The sequence below is a fragment of the Falco naumanni genome, unplaced genomic scaffold, assembly GCF_017639655.2.
Source record: "Falco naumanni isolate bFalNau1 unplaced genomic scaffold, bFalNau1.pat scaffold_52_arrow_pat_ctg1, whole genome shotgun sequence".
NCBI classification, from domain to species: Eukaryota; Metazoa; Chordata; class Aves; order Falconiformes; family Falconidae; genus Falco; species Falco naumanni.
In genome coordinates, this window is record NW_024427553.1 from 1 (window position 1) to 21,045 (window position 21,045).

At 44.6% G+C, this 21,045-nt stretch overlaps 1 long non-coding RNA gene across 1 annotated transcript; it reads left to right on the top strand.

The window, feature by feature from the left end:
• The first annotated feature begins 11,087 nt into the window (after positions 1 to 11,087).
• Positions 11,088 to 13,980, top strand: LOC121082270. Its single transcript, XR_005825958.1, has 3 exons — positions 11,088 to 11,146; positions 11,241 to 11,298; positions 13,901 to 13,980. It is a non-coding gene; the product is annotated as an uncharacterized LOC121082270 (long non-coding RNA).
• The last annotated feature ends 7,065 nt before the right edge of the window (positions 13,981 to 21,045 follow it).

Here is a 21,045-nt window from a genome sequence, read left to right on the forward strand (position 1 = left end):
TTAGGGGTCTTGGGGGTGTTACGGGATGCGTGTCATATACAGCAGTAGAGACAGACATGCAGGTAGAGGCAGACGTACAGGTTGTGACGCAGATGCTTACTGGACCTCTGTAAGGGGTGTTTTCCCTGTGAAAATGCAAAAATCCCCAGTGGTTGTCAGAGCAAAGCTAAGGAATACATTTCGTGTCATTTATGTGTTATGCCAAATTTTGGGGTTTTATACATAACCGTGAATTTCCGTTTTTATTGAACTGCATCTACGTGCCTAAAGTCACCTTCAGAAGATGAAGGAAAGAACTAGGCCAGGATGTCCTGCCTAAAGGGGTTCTTGGAGATCTCCCTGTGGAGATATGGTAGTGGGTTTTATAACTTGTGCAGGAGTCCTGACTAAATGTTGACATGATCTTGGAAAGACCCTTCAGTGAACCCTGAGTGAAGATGGCAACTTGTTAAGATTTTTCCGAGCCGCGTGATCACGGAAATCTGTAATAGAAGCAATGCTAATAGAAGCTAAAAGTAAACAGGATTTTAACATCACTGGGGAAAAAAAAAAGAGATGGTGGACTCTTTTTGAAGATGGTGGGAAGGCAAAATGGGTGGTTGGGATGTGTTTGAAAAAGGTGGGAGGCGGGGGGGGGTGTCCTCTTCCGTGCTGCTCGCTATTATAGAGACATGTTCTAGGGTTTTGTAAGCTAACAGGAGCAAAGCAATGAAAGTTAGATCAGGAAAGAGCCTCATGTTTTAGCAGACTCTGCTTTAGTGACTTTAGAGACCATTTTGCTGTTGGCATTGAAACGATTCAAAACAAATGGAAAAGATTTTGCTGCTTGTGTTTGACTATCAGACCTGAAGATTTCTGGAAGGTACCGTGAGTGTGTGGAGATGATGAAGCATGACGCTGTGTGTAAAATGTTGCTTTTTTCTATCTGTAAAGGATTCCCTGAAGTGCTATGTCATGACATATTAATATCACTCTGTACAAACTGACTGATGCTTTCTCTGTATTGATGTTGTTTCCAGAATACACAGATGACAATGCCCTGATTCCAGGAACTCATCGGTAACTGTTAGGAGAGTCCCTGTTAGAGGAGTTAAAGCTACGGCAAGACAGACCTGGGTAAGTAGCCATAACGCGTTGTGTCCTGTGGGAGGGGTTTCAGTGTGTTCACCTTCTTTGTGGCTGTTGGTTTACGGAGCATTCCGGTTGTATCTTTCTTGTTAAAGCTGCTGTTAACTTGTGTTGTGACAGGTCAGATTTGAATGTATCTGTCCCAAAGCAGACTTAGATTTTTCAGCCGCTGGACGTGGCATTCAAAGTCCCAACAGTGGTAGCTGTTCTGATGTTTGAATTGGGTTTGTTCTTGGGCTTGTTTTTCCTGAGAGTCAAGTTCTCCATCCTGTTTCCCTCTAAGCAGAGAGATTCCTTATTTTATGCTTTTTGCTTGTATTGCTTTTTAGAGTAAACGGAGAGACATCATGCAGTGTGAACTGTGTGATTTGTTCCCATCTGCCAGCAGTCTGAGTCTCAGTGTTTGACTGCTTCCTTTGTTTGGGGGCGGGGGGGCAGGGTATTCTTACACCCCAGAGGGGTGGGGTGTGGCGGGGCTGCATGCTGTCTCCAGAGGAAAGACTGAGAGTGGCCAGCTGGCAAACCGTGCAAACAAGAAGTTTCATTTCTTAAGTGATTCCTATTAGTTCCTAAAGACAATGCCTGTGTCGGGCAAGAGAAAAAGAACAACGTCCTAAAGCGTATTGCCTTTTGTGCCAGGACGGTGAAGGAACAGTTGATCTTTTCCAAACCTTGAAGCTCAGAAAGCAGTTGAGCACATTCCCAAATGTTTGGTAGTTACCTTTCTAAGTTTGATTTCACCCTAAGCTGCTCTCTGTGCTCCAGGTATTACTGCTGTATTCCTCAGATTTATGGAGGACAGAGAATCTGATTACAATTGCAGATACTCAAATGTAAGCCTGGACTACAGCATTGTCGCTGTCATCGATGTATTCGTACAGGTCCAGTTCTGTATCAGCTGCATCAGCATGGTTTGAATGGTCATGTTTTCCAGCCTTCTTCAAGACAGACCTCTCCTCCACCACGAGTAGATATTACTGACTTGTGGTTTTGCCGTGTCTTTCTAATGTTAGTTCTTCAATTAATAAAGTATACCGGCGAGTTACAGCGTGTCTCAAACAAACAGTACAGCAGCATCCTAGTACCCATGAAGCATCTGCAAGCAAACCCCCCTGAATTTATGTGGCTCTCCTGTAAGCTTTGAGCATATTAGTGCTTCCCAGCACTACCAAGACTTTCTGGATGCCACAGCACTGTGCTTCTAAAGCATGGCCTGGTTTGGGGGGTTAATTTAGATGGGGATGCTTAGTGCTGTCTTGTCAATATAGCCTCCATTTCTGGTTGGATGGCACCCTCTCCTGGTGTTGGCATGCTGCCCTAAAATGAGAGGCTAGTGCCACTAGCATCAAAGATCCAAGAAAATACCTGCACGTGGGGATAAGGGATGAACGCCGCTGCTCTGCTAAAGTTGCAAATGGATTGGGCAGGTCAGCTTTCTATTCCTTCAGCTGGAACCATTGTGGAAACAACTGGTAGAGTCGTTAGTGTTTGGGAATGGTGAATGCATGCTGTCATGGTGGAGAGGCCTTCAGGAATGCGTTAGTCACCTTGCAGTATCTTCCTCAAGGCAAGTGGATGGAAGAAACCGTGGTGTGGGAATCTAAAGCTTTTCCTCGCGCTTCCTCATCTTCAGGAGGTACATGGCTGTACTTGCGAGCCTGGTGGTGGTGTAGCAGTGGCAGGAAGTATGAGCCTTTCTATTTGTGCAGGAATTGCACAGCAGCCTTTGGGTTGCCTCTGCTCGTGGGACGCTTTGGATGAGGTATGAATTGTTTGTTAACTAGATCGGCGGTTGCATGTTTGATTCATGAGTAGCGTGCAGGTACAGACCAATGAGTATGTGGAATCTCGGCAAGGGCTTGTGTGTCATAAGCGTTTCCTAAAATATTGTAGCATGTTCAAGATGATCTTAAAGCAAGTTCTGGTAATCAAGACTTTTTTTCTTATTTTTTTAACACAGGCCTCCTCGATCACAGAAAATCCTAGGAACTGCTTTCAGGTGATGTTTCTACTGCTATTTGTAGTCACTTTAGGCTAAGTATGGTAGGTACCTGAACACAGTGCTTGGGCTTCCACCAAGAAACACTTTTCTACAGACAAGTTTGTTTCTTGTTTTGTCAGAGGGAGCGTAGAAACCAAAGTGCTCTATCTGGTACCTATTTGTGATAGTGGGGCTATACAGATTGCCTGAAGGTGCCTTCGTATTTGGATGGCTGACTATTCAAGAACAGAAAAATGTAGCACAGTCTTCACAGTTTTGGTACTTAGAGGCAGAAAGAAAAATATGTGAGGACTTCTTCTTGCACTGCTGTATTCTGTATCTTAGAGTCATTGGGGACAAAGAAAGGATGGGATTTGGGGTTTTATTTCAATTGCACTGAATGTACCAGGAGAGCACACTTAATGTATAGAAATAAAATTTCCTTATTCATAAGACTACCAGAACACAATGTTTTGATGTTCAGGTTTTATAAACTGTTTTCGCTGCTTTATGTTGGTTACAAGTGCCTTTATTTTAAGTTATGATCATCTTTCTTTCTTCTTCTAGAAGTCAGAACTGAGCCAAGCGAGTAGAACATCAAAAGAGGTATGTAAAAACACAAGCTGAAACTTTTTTCTACATGCTGCACCTAAGTCTAAGAAATGTAGCCTTGTACTAATTGTTTTTATATATATAAAAATATATAAAATAGAAATGTTTTATATATAATATTTATAATATATATATAAAACATATTTTCCAGTGAAACACAGTGTATGCTGTAAATCCAATGTATTTGATTCAGCATAGTGAAAACAGCAATGCCAACATTTGTGCGGTTCTAATGTGAATAATGGTATTTGTGCCTAGTAAGGCATTGCATTTCGTACTTAATAGGCTAGACTATTTCTTGTATGACTGTGTGTTGTACAGATAATGTAGGCTCATTTGTAGAGCTTGTAGGTTCAAGGTTTGCACCACTGAACTTGGTACACCACCACTTTGAATTTACATTTGGAAAAGGGGCAGCCTTTTTCTTCCGGTCAGAAAACACTGTTTGTTCTGCTGCTAAGCATGAATAAGTAACTCGAGGAGATACTTGACTAGTAATGGCCTAGATCTCCATTTGGCCCTTGGGAGGAATGCTACGTGCAACCGATGCATTTCAAAATAGCCCTCATAGTACAAACATTACTTTGCGGTGGTGTTTGGTTTTCATCTGTAAGTATAACTGCTTGTTCTTCACTAGAATGTAGTGAGGCATTACACGAGCTCTAGGTCACTGGATCTGATCACTTTGTAAGCTCTTAGGATAACTTAATCTAGAAATTTGTGAACTTGGGGTCTAATTAAAGTAAACGAAAGACAGCGCAAAAACTATACTGCATTCATGTATCACACCTGTGTGCATTTAGTAAATGATGAGCTATTAACTGATTGATTTATAAACTGCGCTGACAAGTTTCCTGTAGTGACACTTCCTTCTCAATAAACGGAAATAATTTTTTTAGATCCTTTCGAGCTGCAAATGGGACAGCTTCCTTAACCCTCCGTCTTTTAAGCAGTTGTGAGCATTTGACAAGGGTCCCCCCTCTGAGGTATTCTGAGCAATCTGTTGATCTCAGGAGGGGTTGGTTTGCTTTAGTTTCTTCTCCATTAACAACGTAGGCATACTTAAGCTGTTTAAGGTTTGGACTTTGTTTTGAACAAGTACAAATTCCACTGGCTTGGAGATGGCTCTTCCGGTGACGCTCAGAGGATATAGCGCAGGCTTTCATACAGCAGTAGGGGTGAACTATTGCTCTGTTTTTGATTGTAGAACTTGAATATGTGTTTTAATTTTTTCTGAATAGGTTGGCGGACCCTTCTGCACCTCTTTCTCTGGCCCAGCTTATTAAGGTATGCTTAGATGTACTTGCTTGTGAAACAGTGTTTGTAAACCTTACACTGTGCTCTCTAGCTGGATAACTGCTGTAATATGAGCAAAACATTAATTGTTAATAATTCAGAGTGTTTCTCCTAACTTTAAAATGTTACTTTGATACTATCCTGTAGAGAGTAGTTCCCAGCTTGGGAAGAGGGAAGGGGAGCACCTTACTGGCCTCAGTGTAATGCTGCAGTGTTTACCCATCTGCAAGACACAAAGAAGCAGCACTTCAGAAGCTGTTTACCATTTTTCATACTTCCCGCTCATTGTTCATTGGAAACTAACACAATTTTTACAGCAGGATTTAATTGGCTGTAAGTTATGGGACATTTCTAGGGCCTTTGCAACAGCCAGAACAGACGTGTTTCTGGAACATGGACAATTGCATGGCTGTTTTTGAATTTCTAGTCATTACAGTTACAGGTCCATTCTTTGAATGGTGCGGGACTGCCTGAATTGTGGGCATACAGACAGAGGACGACGCAACCTAATTTGTTTACATGCAGACTGTGCAAGTGCACCTAATTGTTGATAGGACTGTGCCAGTGTTTATGCGAGGCACATCAGCAGACGTGACCGCCTGAAAGCATGTTTTGTAATGGAACTGCTGGTATTTTGTGCTCAGCAACGTGTAACGTTGTCTGGGGAAACACTAGTGATTGCACTTGGTGAAGAGGCGTAGTGCTAGCCACAGGAAGTGATTAAAAACATAGTCTTTAAAGTTACAAAGACTAGAGAAGGCAGGGCCTAACGCAGAGGAGCTATGTTCTTTCCTCTGAAATGAAGGCCAGAGCTCATTTCCACGAGAAAGAAATCTCTTCCCACTGGGAACGTCTTCCCTCGCTCACTGCAGAAATTTAATTGTGTTAATTAACATTTTGCGGCAGGGTGGGGGTGGGGGTGTGTGCAGAATTAGTTTGGGAAGCAGCCACCCAAAAGGACATTGGCCTCCCTCAGGGCTGTCCCTTGGTTCTGTAAAGGCATGTGAAATTTACTCTAAAATGTGGAAATCTGTCCAAGCTTTTGAGAAATTCAAAGATTTCAGAAATACGGAGATAGGTAACAAAGCAGCTCCGAACTGTTACCCTAACCTCTTTAGTGCAGGCTGGCACAGGAGGCAATGTTGTAGTAAGAACTTTTCTGCTTTGCTATGACTATGTATTTGAATGCCATAGTTGAATGTCGGCCTGTTCCTAGGAATGTGTTGTGGGGTTTGGGTGTGTTTTGTAAACCATTTGGGTTCAGACAAATCAGTCAAGTGTCTATAAAAGTTCTCTGCAAATGTTACTGGAAATGATTTCATAGATGGCGATCTGGATTATGTTCCTGCGTATATGGAACAGCTATTTAATAACATGTGGAAACTAGTTGGTTGCTTTTGTGAGTGAATGCATGTAAAAAGGAAACCATGAGCAGTTGGTCTGTAGGATAGGTGCTTGAAGTTCCATATAATTTACAGTCCACCCCCCTTTGACCCTGCTTGCATCTGGACTAGTGTGTAATAGAAACATTTGAAGAAGTACTGTGTGAAAAAAACCCATCTGGCTTCCATAGTTCGAAGATCTAGTTCTGCGTAAGGTTTATATTACAATTTGCATGTTAAAAGGACAGTGCCAACTGGAAAAAAATTGTAGTTCAGTCACTTCCTATGAAGAAGCGAGTGGCGGCGGGGGAGGGGGCGGAACCGTGCGGTTTGGACTGCCTACAGCACATGATGGTCAGATGTCTGCTGAAAAGAATCTTTTGTCTTGCTGAGGGATTATAGAAAGCTTGATTCCTTTTAATGCTTCTGGGTCTGAAGCTGAATTTCAGCAAGCAAAACCAACTGCCACGACTCTGAAGTTGTGTGTCCTTTTGACGCTGCAGAATGTAAATACTGCTACTTGCACACATCTTTCTCAGTTAAATGTACCGTGGCTAGCTTCTTTGACTAGTCTGGAGCTTAAAGACCAGCTTCAAAATGCTGGCTGGTGTGCTTTTTTCTACACATAGCTTCAGTCCGCAAGCCTTTATGTAAGGTACAAAGAGAGCCTATTTGTAGCCTAATGTGCGTGTCAAATAACCATTACCTGTTAAACAGACTGCCAACCTGGCTGAAGCCAATGCTTCCGAAGAGGATAAGATAAAGGCGATGATGATACAGTCCTGCCATGAATACGATCCATCCAAGTAAGTATCAAATGTGGTCTTCAAAAGGTTATGGGAAAAGTATGGAGATGTTTCTTTTAAGAAGAGAGACACATGCATACCTTTTCCTTTTTTTCCCCAAACCTTCTAGTTACTTGAGGGAACCCTTGGATCTGCCTCCACCATCATCCAGTTGCTTTTGCTGTGGAAAACCTGGCCACTATGCCAAGAACTGCCCGGTAAATAGGGTAAGATTGGGGCAGGCCTCTGGTGTTACCGAGCTTTTAGGGTTTTTTTACCTTGGCATTTATGTGACAAAGACATGAACACTCCCAGTAAGAATTGTTTCTCTCGGGGCGAAATGTTACATGGCAATGTTGCAAAGCCCTTCCAAATTCAAGGGAAACCTGGAATCCTAAATGTGAAACTTTTTTTTCTCTAGGTCACAGACATTAAAGATGTCCATAGATCTTTCTCAGTGAACTTTCATACATATTTGTATCTATTTCAATAGTACTGGAAATTTTCCTGGTTCTAACTCTTTCTAATGACAGTTCAAAGTTGTTGGTATTTCCTCTAAAAACAAGAGGTTTCTGTTGACCCCGTCTATTGAGTATCTGTCAGTTTTAACTACAGAAGCCTCTGGCTGAATATTCATGCCGTTTAACATCAGTCCCTGAATGTACATGCAGGAGGGATGAATTCAGCTTTCCTATATAGAAGTGAATGTAAGTTTCCATGGGGGCTGATTCGGAGCCTGAATTAAGCTCTCACACGTTGCCCAAGGGCTTTGGAGGGGGAACAGGTTTGTGTCTCTGCTCTGAGCGGATGGTGAGCAAAGGGCTATTTCACCCTGAAGGGTCCTGAAGTTAAGCCAAAGAATGACGACTGGGTTCAAAACTCTGCTCAAACCTGTGGTACGTCCTGGCTATGCTCGTTGGGGAAAGCAGGAGTATGAGTCGAGCAGCCATTATGTTAGGTAAAAGGAGGGGATTAAAGGCTTTCGCTGCTTAAAATTATCTCTGAAACGTCATTTTAAGTGTGCGTCTGAAGAGGAGAGATGTCTGCATTTCTGTTCTCAACAGGACAAAAATGTGGAGCCTGTTCGCAGAATTAAAAGGAGCACCGGAATTCCAAGGAGTTTCCTGATGGAGGTGAAGGATCCCAACACAAAAGGTGCCATGCTGACAAAGGCTGGGAAATACGTGATACCAACCATTAATGCGTAAGTATGGAATTAATTGGGCTGACCAAAATGCGAATGAGAGCAACCATGCGTAAATGTCTGAGTGGCAATGCAGCCGAGGTGGCCAGCCTCTAATTACGAGGGAGGAAGCACTACCGTCGTATCTTAACCTTGAAATCTGCAATACTTTCCCATATTGAAATAGAGTAGTCCTACTGTTCATGCCCCTGGAAGCTGGCTGACCTTGGGGTATGCTAAGAACCTGTATTTCTGCAAGGCATTTCAGTAGTGTTTCCAGCTGGCATCATTCTCTCTGAATGCTCGTTTTGCTTCTGGTTTACGTTTCAAAGGCTTCTTGCAAAATTTAACAAATAGCCCTTGGACTGAGATTTCCTCCTCCTCTGACTTTCAGCAAATCTCATGTGTGAAACGGGCTGAAGTGTTCCTGTTGCTATAAACTAAGAAATTACTGCTGTGTGCTGACAAGAGTGGCTGTTGGAAAGTGCACTCGGTAGCACTTCCCTTTTTCTGTCATGGATCTCCTCTTGTAGAAGCTGTAGCACAGACTTCTTTCATTTACAAAATGAAATTACCTGGGGACGAACTTTACCCTGATCCAGCAATTTACATTTACCCTCTGGCAAAGGAGAGGTGGGATTCCTTTCCCCTGCTCTCTAGCTGTCAAGCAATTATTTTTCTAGTCTGAGCTAATTTCGTAGTTGATCCAACAGATGGGAGAGTTCTGCAGAAGGAAAAATGTTCCCCCCTCCTTCTTCTTCTGATAGTGTGGCTCTAGAGAAGTCATTTAGCGTAAATGCCTACGTTGTAGAAAGCCAATGTGGAGTGAGAAGACTTCCATCTCTTATCTTCCTTTGATAAAATCCAAAGCTTGGAAAATTTTTCCTTTCCCATCTTTCACTTTTTTCTTTTTCCTTCCCCACCTGCCCTCCAGGGAAGCTTATGCTAGAGAGGGAAAGGAAAAGCCACCCTTTTTACCAGAGGAGCCCTCCTCCTCCTCCGCAGACAGGCCTGTTCCAAACGAGTTGTTATGTCCCATTTGTAAAGATCCAGCGACGGATGCAGCGCTTATTCCCTGCTGTGGAGCAAGTTACTGTGACGAATGTAAGTGAGTAATGTAATGTAAGGAGTAAACTCCCCTCCCGTGTTTTTTAATCCAAAACACCACATCGGATCTTCTGAAAGCAGGAATAGGAGATCACCTGTGCTACGCGGTCTATTTCATACTTCAGTACGCCTGGAGTAGGAAAGGCCTCTTCTCCATAATGGGGGGGGGGAAAAAAAAAAAAAAAAAAAGGCGCCACAGAGCTTTTTTCCCTTTCTGTGTATCTAGTCAAATCTTCTTCACATGCGGAAGGTCGAGTACGAGAAGAGTGCATAATTGTGCAGGTGATTACAGTATTAGATGTGGAATGCACGTAGTTTGTCCACAGCTCTTTCTCTCATACACAACTATAGAGCCAGCTCTGGTGACTGACTCTGGTCCGCCACAAACAGGCAGTCGGGCATTTAATCTACATTCTTTGCCACAGGAGTTGGTTAAACCTTCAAAACTCGAACCGACTCACGGCTTTTTGAGATGTGCTTTGTTCATTAGCCTTGATGTTAGTGGCTTCTTGCTGTACTCGGTAGTGGAAAAAAGACTAGTCCAAACATCAGGACACAGCCCACTCTATGTCTTCAGCTGTTACAGCGGGGGGAATGTCAAAACTGTATAGCGATTTGCTGCGTACTGGGCATTTTTTACACTACTGACCATTTATAGCTTCGTGCTCTCCATTCAAGACCATATCCACCCATTAATCGTCTGTGTGTTCTTATAATTGATGAGAACCCCAAAGATTTCCCTACTTTGGCTGAAACCTATTTTGACGCTTCTAATTACACACAGGTATTAGAACAGCTTTACTGGAATCGGAGGAACATACTTGCCCGGCGTGTCATCAGACAGGTGTTTCTCCTGACGCTTTAGTTGCCAACAACTTCCTGCGCCAGGTAACGTGGTGACTTTCTCATCAACTGTTTGTAAGGAAAGTCTGTTTGTAAAAAGCTGAAAGGGAAGAAATTGTTGACATCTTAAAGAAGGATAAACTGAATAAGGCTGCATGTACTTTTCAAATGCATTGTCTGTTGTTACAGAAGCTGACAACTCTTTAGAGATAATCAGGCAAACTCAGGTCAAACTTTTGTCTAAACATGCTTGCCTGCCTCTCAGATTCGCTGTTAACACCGAAGTCCTTTAACTACAGATACTCCGAGCTACCAGTCCTTAATAGCAGTGTTTCCTGTGATGTGTTCCTATCTCTGTGTGCTGCTTTACTCTAGGCTTGATAGCATGTACAGGATTATACAAGTCATTTTACCCTGTGGAGGCTTTTCTTCATCTATTGTCATCATAATCTGACACTTGGATCTTTTTGTCAATGTTCTTCTGCCTCTAGGCTGTGAACAACTTCCACAGTGGAACCGGCTACACAACAGGGCTCCATAAGGAGACTCAGCAGCAGCAGCGACAGCCGCCGTCACCCGCCTGCACGACCACTTGTGACTGTGACACCTGCTGCTCAGGTGACTGCCACCAAACTTTCTAAATCTTCCTCTCTGTCAGTCAGCGGTCTGTTAAGTTTTATTTCAACATATGCTTTTGAAATACAGTATTTATTAGAGCTTATTTTCCAACTGTTTGCATTTATTCACAAGGGCTTTCCGGTCCCTGTAGCAAGACAACCGGCAGTACCATGTCTTCTGGGCCCCCAAGAGCAAAAAATACCCACACCTGGTGAGTGACCGTAACTTTAGAATTTCTTCTAAAAAAATTATCTTCAGATGAACTGAATGGGATTTATTTCTTTTTCCTCTCCCCACTCCAAAAGGTCATCCGATGAGAGCCAGTGCAGTTCGCTCAGCAGGTGGCAGACCAGGCTGGGGACTGTAAGTATTTCACAGAAATTCAGTCTATGACGACTTGTAACCCGTTAAACCAGGCTGTAACACCTACATTACTTCTACAGTAGCTGATTTATAATGAAATGCCTATGCACAGATAGCTGTGGAGAATACAGGTGGCAATTCATTTTTAAGTGGCTCAGCTTGAGTTGGCTCTAACAAAGGGGATCTGTGCTTGCAGTAAAACGATTACAAATCAAACTCCAGTATGTGACCCAAAAGTAGACTCTGAAAAACAAACGCTTTTGGAGGAAACCGTAAGTATATATCAAAATTAAACATAATGACAGGATGAGGTGCAAAGCCACCCTTTCGAATTACTGGCTGGATAGGGCTGAAGAAATTGATTTCCCAATTGAAGTCAGCCTCCAACATTTGATTTTTAATGACTTAGTGATGGAGCAAATTGTTGGAAGAGTCAGTGCTGGTTTTTTGTGACCATTTTGAATTTCTTTAGTCTAGTCATCTCAAATAGCCAAGCTGCTTTCTCTCCGTTGGAGAGAGAGGAATCTGTTTTTGCTGTTATTGCCATACCAGTTAGTTCTTCCTTTTGGTATGTATTTGTTATGGATAGATTATAAGTGTGCGTCGTGTTTATAAAATCTTAAAGATAAATCAAAAGAAAACACAGCATCCGTCCCAGAGATACCTAAAATTCTCAGGTTCAGTAAGCAAGGAAAGAACAGTTCAGGGACAAGACCAGGCCAAACAGATCATCGCGAGGCAACAACCTAGGAAGTTTATGGGGAAGAATTGAAAGGAAGTTTGAGAGAAGCTTGGTTAATATCTGTGCAGTACTTTGAAGCTCGGAAGTGTGAAGTAGGAAGTGTATGGAGGCGTGGCAGAGGAGCCGTGGGCACCTGGCACCTGGGAGATGGGAGTCTCCTTTAAGCATGGGCAGCCTCTGCCCACAGTCACAAAGCTGAATGTAGGGGGAGAAGCCTGAGGCAACTGCTTGGGGTGAGGATGTGGAAGGCAAGTGTGAGGATCCAGAAATGAGGGTAGGCTCAAATGGACAGGAAGCTGCCAGAAAAATGCTCAGGTTGAGAACAAGAAGGGCTCGCCACCGTGCTCCCGCTTCATTCACATTCCTCTTTAAAATCAGGGCAGAGTGTGACAGTGACACGCGGGTTTGGGTTTCTCTGGAAGTTCAAATGGAGGACATCCACGTAGCACACGTACCCAGAGGACTCGGGCCCCGACACTGCCATCATCAACAGCAGCCTTTGTACCTGTGCCTCCACCTCCCTTGCATCCTCCCCCACCCCAGGCGCTTCCTTTCCCGCTGGCGGTCCCACCACCACCACTACCTCCTCAGTTTCCACCTGGTCAGCCTCCATCTGCTGGGTATACCCCCGCCCCGCTCCAGAATATCCCCCAGCTCCTGCAAACATGTCATCAGCCAACAGCACTGCCAGCAACTCATTCAAATACCCTCCCAGCGACACCAGCACTTTCTTTATAGGATCACAGGGTCATTTAGGTTTAGTTGGAAAAGACCTTTAAGATCATTGAGTCCAGCAGTTAACCTAAACCTACACAGTCCGCCATTACAGCAGGTCCCTAAGCGCCACCTCTACATTTCTTTTAATACACCCAGGGATGGTGACCCAACCGCTTCCTTGGGCAGCCTGTTCCAACGCTTGACAAACCTTTTGGTGAAGGAATTTTCCCGAATATCCCATCTCAAGCTCCTGTGGCGCAACTTGAGGCCACTTCCTTTCCTCCTATCAATTGTTACCTGGGAAAAAAAGAGACCGACCCCCCACCTCACTACAGCTGCCTCTCAGGTAGTTGCAGGGAGCAGTGAGGTCTCCCCTCAGCCTCCTTTTCCCCAGGTTAACCAACCCCAGTTCCCGCAGCTGCTCCTCACAGGACTTGTGCTCCAGAGCCTTCAGCAGCTTTGTTGCTCTTCTCTGGACACGCTGCAGCACCTCGGTGTCTTTCTTGTAGTGAGGGGCCCAAAACCGAACCCAGTGTTGGAGGTGCAGCCTCACCAGGGCTGAGTGCAGAGGGACAATCCCTCCCCTGGTCCTGCTGGCCACCGTCTTTCAGGCAGAAGCCAGGATGCCGTTGGCCTCCCTTGTCTAGGGAGGAGTTTTACGGGAACAATGGAGACTTCAAAAGGAGTAAGTGTTTGGCTCCAGGAAGTTGCACGGGTTTGCGCTTTGGTATTTCGTTAGCACCTTGGACTGCAGTTACACTAAAGTGCATCTGGCAGAAGCAAAAATGGCATCGTGTTTTATCCAACAGACCTTTTCATTGCAGTTGGTAAATGTGCAAATCTCAAGCAAGACAAATGGAATTGTAGAACTTTCCCTAAATCCTGGGGGAATTCTAACCTCGTTTTGCTTGACTAGGATGTTCATGTTTGGCATTACATGCAGTAGACATTTTCTCATCTTGGCCGTGTTTTGTATTTTGGTGTCTGTTTGGAATAAATACCCATCTATAATTGTAATAATGGTCAAACTGATTTTAACAGGGAAAAGAAAAAGCCCAGACCCGAAGTGTTCACAAACACTTCTTCTATGGAATTGGTGGCACGTGAGGAGTTTCAGGAGGAGCGCAGGCATTCATTTCCCAGGTAATTGCGTTGCATGTCCCTAACGGAGAAGCAGATTGTCTAGAAGAATCAGGAGGAGTTCCAGTCCACCTCTCTATCCTGAGGTGGGTTGGATGGTTCAAGGGACGAGCAGTGATGGGAGCTCCACATGTAGGTCCCTAGCTCAAAGATGGCAGGGATTACAGGCGACTGATAGTTATAACTGGGCAGCAGTTGAGAAGGAACGGGTGTCTCTTTGCCAGAGCTTCTCTGTAGTGACATCCTTCACCTCCTGACAGCCCTGAGGAGGCTAGAAACTGGACAGGTGTGGATTCCTGCGCCTCCGTGCTCTGGCTGTAACTGTTACCTCAAAGCACTTTGGAGGAGGTACGTGAGAGGATTTGCCTTTGTTGCCTCTGTCATCTAATCTCACACAGACGGATTGCAACCTGGACTGCAAACTGGTGCCTTTTGCTCAGATTCTGCTGACATCCTTAAATTTTTCTTACAAATTAAAAGATCAGACTTGCGTAAGGAAATCTTCAGTTGGAGGAGGAATGAACATACGTGGAATAACTTGTGAAGAAAAATCTAAAGATAGCTGCTGTCTTCTGTCCTTAAAAAGCCCTTGGGCAGGAATCTGAAGAGCTCTCTGTAGTAATGCTGTCAGTATCTTTCCCAGAGTAGTGGCATTCCGTCAGCTTACTGGAGACTGAGTTTAGAAGCTTTTAGCTAGGATTTTTCTTGAAATGCAGTCACTGGCCTTGGTTGGAGCTAGAGGTATGTGCAGAATTTGGCTACCACTGGCTAGAAGTGGGGCATTTTGCATCCTGTACAAATTGCCAAATACGTAGTGAAGTTAAATAGACTAAGCTGGCATTTTCAAATGGAGCTTTACTGCCTCCAGGCTAAACCCTGCTTTCCTGACAGTTGATACTGCGCCGTAGCCATTAAGACTCACTTGTTTTGCATCTTACGGCAACAAGAGTGATTTGCGCTGCAGGTGGATGCTGGGTAGTGAGACATCTGCATGTCCATGTACCAGCAGAGACCAGTAGACACCCCTGAAATCCATCCATAACTAGGGTAGTCCATGCGATAGAAGTGAGTGGGAACAGACTTACCCTTCCTGCGTGTTTTTACACTACCACAGCAGCAGCTGTTCTGGCTCGTAAGCAGAAACCTTTACATGCCGTCATGCTCTTCGGTTTGCAGGAGCAGTATATCAGCAGCTGAAAGGAACTTTGACATAAGCGTATGGAGAGGAAAAAACCCAAACCCAAACAAATTTGGGAGAAAAAAAAAATGGTGTGAGTGACTGTTTTGAATTAACTTCATTCATTTCCTTTGTGTTGCGTTTTGTTTTTTAAGGTCCAGGTCTCCCTGTGCCACTTCCTCTCGCTCTAGAAGTGCGCATACCTACTGCAAGTCAAGATCAGGTCCTTCCCACCCTCGCTGCTGCTCTCAATCATCTAGCCGTGACCCCTCTCATTCCTACTCACGATCACCACCGTATCCAAGAAGAGGCAGAGAGAAGAGTCGGGGCTGTCATTCTAGCTCAAGGTCACGTGGTTATCCCCGCTCAAGGTCAAGGTCACATGGCTCTCCCCGCTCATGCTAGTGGACTCACCCTTTCTCTCGTCTTCCCTTAACATTTTTGGAAAAAATACTGCTGATACAGAATTTAAATAAAAGCTGTTTTATGAAACATTACAAAAGATGACAGTGTGCACCTCGCCCGTTACGACTGGACTGCGCCCTTTTTTCCTCTTGGCACTGGTTCTACCAGAGGAAGCCCCGTCAGACAGTGAATAAAAGCCAGTTACAAAAGGAACCATCATTAATACCATGGAGGAGTACAACAAGGACAACACTGCGACACCCTGAGATGTCCCCTCCCTGTGCTGTCCCTGTGGTGCGGGCAGCCAAGTGCCACTCGGCAGAGCCCCAGCATCTCCCCCAGGCTGCCTTGGGACAGGAGGAGACAGCAGGTGGGGACAGCCCGGGGGTGACAAGAGGGGACAGCTGGTAGTAACAGGCCTGGGGGGTGACAGAAAAGACAGCTGGTGGGGACAGCCTCATGGGTGACAGGAGGGGATAACTCTTGGGGACCGCCTGGGGGTGTTGGAAGGGTCAGTGGCTGGGGAAAGCCTGGGGGTGACAGGAGGGGACAGCAGGCTGTGACAGCCTGGGGGGTGACAGGAGAGGACAGCAGGCAGTGGCAGCCTGGGGGGTGACAGGAGGGGACAGCAGGCCGTGACAGCCTGGGGGTGACAGGACCTCAGGCGCCAGATCATGGGCCGCGAGAGGCTGAAGGCGACTCACTGCGACCTGCAGGTCACCAACGCCCAGACCATGGAAGGTGCGTGGGGGCGGCGGGCGCGGGATGCGGGGACCGGCCGGCTGGCGGTGGCGCAGGTGGCCAGTGAGGCGGTTGGGCCGCGGCCAGCAGCGGTGACTTGTGCTGGGGCCTCAGAGCTGCTCTTCCGTGGTTGTGCGCTGGCAGCTGCCGTCAGGGCTGTGTGCGCAGCCAGGCACAGCAGCGTACGGGGTCCGTGTGCGACACCGCGCGTGGAAGAGGTTTGGTTTCTGGGAACCCTTCTAGGTAAAACGATAAGGGAATGTGGGACAATGCCTTGTCATCACAAACCTGCCAGATTTCTTTGAAAGCCGGCAGAGAAGGCTGAACGTGATAGAAAAGGAGTGGGTGGCTAATTTAAAGGGGAAAAAAAAGTGGGTTTGGTGACTGAAATTTGTCTTCAGCCACTTTTACTCCACCGCATTGGAAAAGTGGTGCTTGGCTGCTGCAGAAACTGCTCAGTAGCAACGTTTGGGATCAAGAGTGTATCTGTGAGTGACAATCTATGCAGACCCTGGAAAGCCATCTTGTAGACGAGCGTTGTGTCTAAAGTATACTTGGCATTTCTTGCCAATACAGCTTCTTTGCTACACCAAAGACATTTTCATTCAGATGCTATTGAGCATCATTTCTTCTTTTCTTTCAAACGGTGCATTTTTTTCCTGGTACTGCGTGTTTAAACGGTGTCAGGGCAATACTGAAGTTTTATGGCAGATCACTTATGGTGAATATACCTAAAAATGTTCTTCGAGAAGCCCTAAGTTCTTTTGAATCTCAGAAATGGTGCTTGATTCTCAGAGACGGTAATGGTTTCGTATTACTTAGCGTGCTGTTTCAGTTTGGTAATCTACCGTCTGGCAAAGCTTGCATGTGATTAAAGACTTTGGAATATGACAGAAATAAAAAGACTTGGAAACCGTTTCCATTCCTTAAACATTCAAATTTTACCGGGTGTTTTGTTTTGTTTTTTTCTTTTTTTCCTGTGGTTCTGTGACATTCTCACAACAGTCTTTTCTTTACAATGTGTACTCATAGGATTTTTTCCTCTCCCTGTTTGATGTATTAAAACTGAAACAGAATAACATGCCTGCTGCAGTAACTGTAACTTTGGCCCCAGCCTTTCAAGTGGTTGGACCTAAACACGCTGTTTACGTACAGATAGGTAAAGTATGTTCAGGAGAGTATCTGTGAGCAGACTTAACAGCACGATGTTAGGGGTCTTGGGGGTGTTACGGGGTCGCGTGTCATACGGCGGTAGAGATAGACATGCAGGTAGAGGCAGATGTTCAGGTTGTGACACAGATGCTTACTGGAACTTCTGTAAGGGTGTCTTCCCTGTGGAAATGCAAAAATCCCCCAGTGGTTGTCAGAGCAAAGCTAAGGAATACATTTCAGTGTCATACACGTGTATGCCAGATTTTGGGGTTTTATACATAACCGTGAATTTCCGTTTTTGTTGAACAGCATCTGCGTGCCTAAAGTCACCTTCAGAAGATGAAGGAAAGAACTCGGCCAGGATGTTCTGCCTAAAGGGGGTTCTTGGAGATCTTCCCTGTGGAGATACGGTCGTGGGTTTTATAACTTGGTGCAGGAGTCCTGACTAAATGTTGACATGATCTTGGAAAGACCCTTCAGTGAACCTTGAGTGAAGATGGCCAATTGTTCAGATTTTTCCGGGCCGCGTGATCACAGAAATCTCGTAATAGAAGCAATGCTAATAGAAGCTGAAAGTAAACAGGATTTTAAACATCACTGGGGGGGAAAAAAAAGAGATGGTGGACTCTTTTTGAAGATGGTGGGAAGGCAAAATGGATGGTTGGGATGTGTTTGAAAAGGTGGGAGGCAGGGTGGGGGTGTCCTCTTCCGTGCTCGCTATTATAGAGACATGTTCTAGGGTTTTGTAAGCTAACAGGAGCAAAAGCAATGAAAGTTAGATCAGGAAAGAACCTCATGCTTTAGCAGACACTGCTTTAGTGACTTTAGAGACCATTTTGCTGTTGGCATTGAAACGATTCCAAAAAAAATGGAAAAGATTTTGCTGCTTGTGTTTGACTATCAGACCTGAAGATTTCTGGAAAGGTACCGTGAGATGATGAAAGCATGACGCTGTGTGTAAAATGTTGCTTTTCTATCTGTAAAGGGATTCCCTGAAGTGCTACGTCACGACATGTTAATATCACTCTTACAAACTGACTGATGCTTTCTCTGTATTGATGTTGTTTCCAGAATACACAGATGACAATGCCCTGATTCCGGGGAACTCATCGGTAACTGTTAGGGGAGTCCCTGTTAGAGGAGTTAAAGCTACCGGCAAGACAGACCCTGGGTAAGTAGCCATAACGCGTTGTGTTCTTTGGGAGGGGTTTCAGTGTGTTCACCTTCTTTGTGGCTGTTGGTTTACGGAGGCATTCCGGTTGTATCTTTCTTGTTAAAGCTGCTGTTAAATTGTGTTGTGACAGGGCAGATTTGAAGGTATCTGTCCCAAAGCAGACTTAGATTTTTCAGCCCGCTGGGACGTGGCATTCAAGCTCCAACAGTGGTAACTGTTCAGATGTTTGAATTGGGTTTGTTCTTGGGCTTGGTTTTTCTGAGAGTCAAGTTCTCCATCCTGTTTCCTCTAAGCAGAGAGATCCCTTATTGTATGCTTTTGCTTGTATTGCTTTTAGAGTAAATGGAGAGACACATTGCAGTGTGAACTGGTGATTTGTTCCCATCTGCCAGCAGTCCGAGTCTCCGTGTTTGCCTGCTTCCTTTGTTTGGGGGCGGGGGGGCAGGGTATTCTTACACCCCAGAGGGGTGTGTGTGTGTGGGCTGCATACTGTCTCCAGAGGAAAGACTGAGAGTGGCCAGCTGGCAAACCGTGCAAACAAGAAGTTTCATTCTTAAGTGCTTCCTATTAGATTCCTAAAGACAATGTCTATGTCGGGCAAGAGAAAAAGAGCAACATCCTAAAGCGTATTGCCTTTTGTGCCAGGACGGTGAAGGAACAGTTGATCTTTTCCAAACCTGAAGCTCAGAAAGCAGTTGAGCACTTTCCCAAATGTTAGTAGTTACCTTTCTAAGTCTGATTTCACCCTAAGCTGCTCTCTGTGCTCCAGGTATTACTGCTGTATTCCTCAGATTTATGGAGGACAGAGAATCTGATTACAATTGCAGATACTCAAATGTAAGCCTGACTACAGCATTGTCGCTGTCATCGATGTATTCGTACAGTCCAGTTCTGTATCAGCTGCATCAGCATGGTTTGAATGGTCATGTTTTCCAGCCTTCTTCAAGATAGACCTCTCCTCCACCATTAGTAGGTATTATTGACCTGTGGTTTTGCCTTGTCTTTCTAATGTTAGTTCTCAATAAATAGAGTGTACTGGCGAGTTTCAGTGTGTCTCTAAGATTTATCTCTAAGACTTATCCTTGAGAGATAACCATAAGTCTTAACCTAAAGACCTACCCTTAAGATCTAACCCTAAGATTTAACCCTAAGACCTAAAGGGTAGAAGCTCCTGATCTGACTCCGGTCAATCTGGGATCATCACTGGGAACCACGGAACTTGGCCAGCACAAGGTCTGTGAGGTAGCAGGTTAAATGAGGCAGAGGAGAAGCCCACCACTCTGCTAAGCTGGGTTCTTGGCACCAAAGTACCTCTGTGACATTTTCACTGTGCTGCAGTGTAAAGACGGCCTGTGATTTTCAAAAACTGAAGATCAGTCTTTAAAATGCAATTCCTTGGACAATAATAATGTTGTGTCAAGTAAATACGCACACCCCTCACCAATGGAGTTTTGGTTTTTTTCTTTGTACCTTTGCTGCTTCTGCAGAAGCCAGTAGTGCAGAGGGCTGAGGGTACAGCTGCACAGAGTGGCTTCTGTTTTGTGAGCTCTAACTAAACGTGCAATGGACAGCCATTAAGATTGGGAAAGCTCACAAAAAGCTTAAAAACAGATAAACCACAACATTTCTTTCTTTTTTATAGACCTCCTTAGATTACTCCTTTTTTTATAAAAATGAGAAATCAGGGGTTATTCATGCTTTCTATGCTATCTAAAGGCTTTAATCAGCAGTGCCTCCCCTGTCCGTTCAGAGGAGGTCATGTCCATCTTTTTTCAGATTTTCTGTAGCTGGAAGAAGTGTTTTTGCCAGCCACCACAGACAAGTTTTCCTAAAAGGCATAATCTGTCCATTTAAGTGTTCCTTCAGCCTGATAATGATTTAAAAACTGTGCCTGCTGGTCTGAACCTGGATTTCATGTTCTAGTTCCCTCCTAACAAAATAAATAGAATGTTCTTTGCTGTAGATGCCCCATTGCAACGGGGTCTCCAGGAAGGGATTCTGCATCCAGCCCATCATAAACAATCATGCAGAATTCAAGAGAATATTTTAAGACCAACACGCTCTGCACTGATTAACGTCTTCACCACTGTCATCTACAGTGGTGAAGATGACAATGAGGAGTACAATGAAGAGGAAGAGAACTGTAAACAGTTTTTTTCTTTTTTTTTTGCAAGGAAGAAGAACGAGGGGCTTTTCAACTCTTGCAATGCACTGCGCGAATGATTTCTTAGAAAGAGCATTACACTTCTAGGAAAGACTTGTCAACAAGTTTTTGAAATAGTTTCCTAATCTTCAAAATGTTGGAGCTGGTAGTCACCAGCTGTGGCTGACACACCATTTTCTGACTCCTGTGAAATGCCTAACTGTCTATTTCCATAGTGGTATCATTCCCATACCTCCTTTTCCTTAAATAGAGTTTAAGATGGGGTCCACAAATCAGATGATGCGGTCCACAATTCAGATGGCCATCAAAGAGTCTTCAAAATTTCTCAAAATTCA